Source organism: Cricetulus griseus, chromosome 3 (assembly GCF_003668045.3).
Source record: "Cricetulus griseus strain 17A/GY chromosome 3, alternate assembly CriGri-PICRH-1.0, whole genome shotgun sequence".
In the NCBI taxonomy this organism is placed as follows: domain Eukaryota; kingdom Metazoa; phylum Chordata; class Mammalia; order Rodentia; family Cricetidae; genus Cricetulus; species Cricetulus griseus.
The window spans coordinates 219584422-219590421 of record NC_048596.1 but is presented as its reverse complement, the minus strand read 5'-3'; the positions used below and the strand labels follow the sequence as shown (position 1 = coordinate 219590421).

At 43.6% G+C, this 6000-nt stretch overlaps 1 protein-coding gene across 7 annotated transcripts in view; it reads left to right on the top strand.

Annotated features, from left to right (window-relative positions):
• Positions 1 to 1432: 1432 nt before the first annotated feature.
• The window catches only part of Pter (phosphotriesterase related), a 74933-nt gene continuing 70365 nt past the window's right edge, over positions 1433 to 6000 (top strand). For 4 of the 7 annotated variants that reach the window (XR_004769336.1, XM_027405234.2, XM_027405239.2 and 1 more), the window contains exon 1: positions 1433 to 1545. The gene's annotated coding sequence lies outside the window, so the exon portion shown is untranslated. The remainder of the gene's footprint in view (positions 1546 to 6000) is intronic. The other 3 variants (XM_027405237.2, XM_027405235.2, XM_027405236.2) reach the window with 2 other exon arrangements.

Below are 6000 nucleotides of genomic sequence, written 5' to 3'. Positions count from 1 at the left end.
TTCTGACTAAAATAAGTTTACTTCCTGCCCTCCAACCAGGGGCCCCTATGAAGATATGATACCATGGTTGATATCAACTAAACTGAATTTTATTTCTGGCCTTGAACTTGATGATTACTCTCTAAGTCTGTTTTCTTGCCTATAACTAGAGAAAAAAGTCATGTGTTGGTTGTTAAAACATTAATCACAAGGGCCTGCAAAATGACTTAGCAGTTAAAGGTGACTTGTCCATCCAGTCAGATAACCCGGGTTCCATCCCGGGACCCATACAGTGAAAGGGAATCTGAGGAAAACCATTTCACACGCACAAATAAATAAAATGTAAAAACAATTTTTAAACAAATAAAAATCTATTTTAAAATTTTCAGCACAAAAGAAGGGACTTTGAGAGCCCATCCCACGTGAAGGGTTACACTCTGGCCCTGGACACATGGGGAAGGGCCCAGGACCAGCACAGGAAGATTTGGTGGACTTTGCAGAGCCCCCTTTGAGGGCCCTACCCTGCCTGGGGAGTGGTGGGTGGATGGGGTGGGGGGTAGGCTGGGGGTGGGGGAGGAGGGATGGGGGTGAGGGGAGGGAGAGGGAGAAGGGACTTACATGTGAAACAAGCTTGTTCCCTAACTAGAACTAATAAATAAATTTAAAAAGAAAAAAAATTTTTTTCAGCACAAAACACACTGATTTTAAAGCATACCAGAACAGCCTCCATCAACCATCAGTTGGTCCCACGAAACCACTCTCTTCCTCGGAAATGACTGCTCTGAGGTTCTTTTCCTCGGATTTCAGATTCAAATGAACTGGTAGTACAAACAGAAAGGTGTTACTCTGTATCACATCAGTAGCTCCTACTGACCATGTTCTGTAGACCCCCGCCTATTTCCTAAGCTTGCTCCAGTGATATCAAGTTCCAGGCCTGCTACAAACGCTCTAGTGTAGCATAATAACCCAACAGGGAATACAAAACCAGAGCTCTGAGCATTAAGCAGGGGGATCCAAAATGCAGCCCGACACCAAATGGGCAGTGCTCAGTGCTCTGATAGTCTTGGAGGACACAGAAAAAGTTACTCAAGGAATCCACCTTTCCAGGCTGTTTAATGGAAAATTGAGACCTGGTGAAAATCCTGCTGCTTCCTTTCCTCTTGAGGATCTAACATCAACCAAGCCAAAGAGAAATGGAACAATTAGGGTGTAGAGTGGATGGGCTCCTAGCTTAGCCTTTGAGAGCAGCTCCTTAGCTGCAAGCTTAAGGCGTGCACATTAGCTGGTGGGAGCTCAGCCTGGGCCTAAATGCTTGTCTGGCAGAACAGGAACCTAATAGGCTTGGTCTCAGGGGTGGCAAGAGCTCGCTGGGAGTGGCTTTGGGCTGGAGTGGGGCGTAACATAGGGTGAGTGGGCGGGGAAAAGGCTAGAGGAAAAGGCAAAGTGGGAGGGAAGGGGAACTACTAAAGGGGAGGGGAAGCAGTCCTAGCTCAAATTCCCAGGGGAGCAGACGGCGAAAGGCAGGAGGAAGGAAGCCCCGGAGCCGGTGCAGGAGCTGTGGGCCCGGTAGGAAATGTGGGGACCAAAGCCTGGAACTCAGGGCTTGTCCGGCAAGGAGACACGTGAAACCCCATTCTGGGCCAGGAAAGCTGCACTGTGGCTCTGCCACTTTTCTCTCAAAGTCTCCTGCGAGGTTGCAAATACTGGGGGGCCTGGCTTCAGGAGTCCAGGCCTTGGGGAGCTGGCCTGGGCTCTGAGGGCGCTGATCTCCCAAAGTCTAACTTGAAAGCTCGCTACCCTGGGCGGGTCCTGCACTTTGCTTGCTCTGCTCAGCTTTAGTGCTGAGCTTTAGGTTGGAGCAGCTGTGCTGGGGAGGGAGGGGAAATGGAAAGTGGAGGCCTCTGTTCCTCGCTTGGGGTTTCTTTAACAAGCTTTGACATCAGAACCTTCAGCCTGAAGCCTTTACCTTCTTGTACATGTATTCCAGCACTTAAATTCATCTGCTTAGATCTTTTAGCGAAGTTTATACAGCCCTGATATTGAGTGGTAGCTATAAAGATACCGTGGGTATAGTGATACCTGCCAAAGGGGACATCTTCAAATCTCCGAAGATATAGAGCAGATTGACAAGCGCTTAATTCCTGCTCCTAAGGTTCCATTATTCATTGCTACAGAGAAGAAACCACTGTAAGAAGAGTCCCCAGACTACCCACTTGGCCTATTCCTTTTTAGTTTACACAGACAGAAGGAATGTCCAACAGTTATCCTTGAGGCCTGATACCGTTCTACAAATGACCAATCCCTTCAAAGAAAAGGAAGGAAGGAGAGAAGGAAGGAAAGAAGGAGGGAGGGAGGGAAGAAAAACCACAGTGCACACTGAAACATTTCTGACTGTTGTTGGGTCAAATAATGGTATTCAAAAGGATAATTTGAACTCCAGCTTCACCAAATGTGTCTTTATGAAATTATGTTTTCATTTGTGGAGGCTGGATGTTGCCTTAGAGTTATCAAAGTTGCTGGACTGTGGTGGTCCATGCCTTTAATCCCAGCACTGCAGAGGCAGGCGGATCCCTTTGAGGCCAGCCTAGTCTACAAAGTGAGTCCCGGGACAGCCATAGCTGCATAGTGAGCCCTGTCTCAAACAAACAAACAAAAAATAGAATTATCAAAGTTAGAATAACATATGTAATTTTGGAATAAAAGAGCAAATGGATTTTTTTTGTTTCTATCATTGGATTCCAAATGCCAGGGATGTCCAAGTACTGTTTTTTTGACAGTTAGTGAAAGTTAGTTGAACTCTACACTTTAATCCCTCACACAGCATGCCAGGTAGCTTCACAGTACAAATGAGCAAGATCAGGTACAGAACACTGCTCTGGCAACACTGCTGGAAGGTGTTAGGAGAAAGTCTGTTTTTCTGACTCTGAAGTCTATGCTCTCCCTTAGACTGTTTCCACCTTGTATATTATAAGCTTGTCTGACCCCCAACAGAGTCTAAGGTCAGGATCTAGAATACAGCATAAGAGTCCTTTCTGGGGGCCTGGTCTGGTGGCAAACACCTGCCCAAGCTACTCAGGAAGCCTAGGCAAGAGGATTCCAAGTCCCAAACCAGCTTGGGCTACAGAGCAAGAACCTGGGTCAAAATAGAAAATTAAAAAGGGGCTGGGACTAAAGCTTAGTGGCATAGTGCTTGCCTAGCATGCACAAGGCCCTCTGACCAACCCCCAACAATAAAAAATAATATTATTTAAAGAGAGAGAAAGTAGCTGCTGTTTTGAAGAACTTGGACCGATGATGAGTCTGTCTGCTTGCAACTCTGTAGTCAACACAGCTTTATAGAAGTTACTCAGCTTTCCTAGGCACACGGAGATCATTGATCTCTAAGTCTTGACTCAACCTAATAATCTATGGATTTATGAAAATAAGATACTGCTTTCAGTTAATGATATTTTGGTCACATCTGGTGTTGAAATTACAAGGTGGTCAGGAAGGGCTACTTTATTCAATCAATAAATATGTACTCTGAGCCTGAATACTCACAGGGACTATAATGAGAGCAGGACAAATAAAGACACCAGATTCTTGAGTTCATATTCTGCTGGGGGATGTAGGCGCCAACAAGCAAATTAATATACATATGCAACTTGTAAGTAGGGGGCTGGGGTGGGTTATGGTGGAGAGGGTGTGCTTTTTTATTTGGTGATGGAGTTGCCTCACCAGTTTAGCTTCTGATGTAGGAAGATGAGAAGGACTTAAAGATATCCCTTTTACTGGGACCTACAAGGGCAGGGGAGGCATGAAAGAATTTGATGCATTCTGGAACTTCTGGAAGGTTTCAGTGTCCAGTTCAAGATGAAGTTGGAGATGTGTGGGGGTGCAGGTTATGTGGGGATTTGTGTCATTTGGCTCTCAGTGTACTAACTGCAGGGAACAGGGGAGTAACACGAAAGTGGGTGTGATGAAACCCAAACACAAGCTGAGAACAGGTCTGGTGTCACCAGTGGCAGTGGAGGCAGAGAAGTGAAGTTGTCTACGTCACACAATCAGCACTTTCCTGATGTTTGCTATAACCCTTTAGTACCCTTATTTGGCTTAGTATTCCTTGTCTTCATACTCACTTTCTTTTCCCCCATATTGCTAATCCCCATATGGCACACTATATTTATAACTTCGTTATTTATTTCCTCTTGTAAGAATGTCCTATACTTGAGGACTGAGGTTCATCCGAGAGAGACAGGCTCTCTCTATTTAGCCCCTGATGGTTCGTCTTCTAAGCAATTCTAGATTCTTCTCAAGTTGGCAATCAGCACAAACCACCACTTAGTGTAGACATCTGAAGTGGCCTAGGAATACATTTTCATTGCCTTTAGTCTCTGAGACTGGAGAATTTGTTGGTGCATCCTCATCCTCACCTAGTCTGCCTTACAGACTCCAGGAGGTCTGAGCAGCATTCAACCAGGTGTTTCTGTGTCCAATTCACCAGATACCCAGAGAGCCTCATGGAAGGTGCTGGTTGTACAGGGCTTTTATTATGACTAATATCCATTTCGCTGTTGGGAGGATGACAGGCACACTATTTCCCACAGTGCCCTAGTCAGCTTCATGATTTAAAACAAAGGTGGAAAGAGTAGCAGTTAGATCAGTGATTCTCAACCCGTGGGTCACAACTCCTTTGGAGGTTGAACAAACCCCTTCACAGGGGTCACCTAAGACCATCAGAAAACATAGATATTTACATTATGATTCATAACAGTAGCAAAATTACAGTTATGAAGTAGCAACAAAAATAATTTTATGGTTGAGGTTACCACAACATGATGAACCACTTTAAGGGTCACAGCATTAGGAAGGTTAAGAACCACTGAATTAGATGCTCAATTACATTCTGCAAGCACAGCCAGGGTCAGTAAGTAAAAATACATACAGACTCAATACCCAGAAAGGGTGGAAATCTGTGTGTGTGTGTGTGTGTGTGTGTGTGTGTGTGTGTGTTTCATGCTGCCAAGTTTTCCAACATGGAGGAATGATCATAGATGAGTTGTGAAGAGACATTCCTTCCCAAATGTAGTTATCAGTGAATGCACTTCCAAAATTGATTTGTCACCAAAGGACATTTGAAATGAATCATGTATATTTACCATTGACTAATTTTTTTCATGCAGCTTAAAGGACATTTAAAATACGATTTCCTGACTATCCTATTTGGGTATCAGAATATCAGTTTGGGGCTTTGCTCACTGAATCCTGTAGGCATCGTGCTTTCTTTGACTATGACTTAAACAGAAGTGAAGCAAGGAACATTCTGCTTTGGGCAGAGCCAGGCTGCATTCTGAGGGGCGACAGCTATAAATCCACCCTCCCTAGAGGTTAACAATCAACGTTTTCCCCTTCTTGTACTCAACGAGTGATATGATGATGATAAATTGCTTGGACATGACTGCCCCGAGCACTGGTGTGATGAATTATGTTGTTCAGGGCATGACCAAAGATTCTCTATTGTCAGTCTGTGATATTCAGTATTGGCAATATTCATAAATAGCCTTCTGCCAATTTGATCTTGCTTTGCATGTTAAATTTTCTATCTGCGGGCCGTGATGCTTGGTTCTTAGGCAACTCTGTTTCCTGCTGAGTTCACGTAGATAATCAGCCTTTTGTTTCTTCTGCTCTCTCCTCATTAAGATGGTGTGAGCTGTTCTTAGTTATACATGGTAAACACTGTCTTACTTCAGAGAAATTGTTGTAATAATAATTATTAGTCTTCTTCACTAAATTCTCAGTGATAACAGCTTATCTTACAGTGGCTTAATTGGGTAATTATTTGGTGTTTGAAAAGCATTTTGAACAGAATATTGGTAAATATTATTGTTAATTTAATGCTCTTTTGTGTAATTAAAAGCCCATGCCTCCACAAAGTCTTCAGTATTATTGAGAATCAACAAGGATTTCTATCCTCCTGTTGTTTACTATTACCCAATCTATCAATACATGTATTGATCTTTAAAATATTCTAAAATTTTTTTA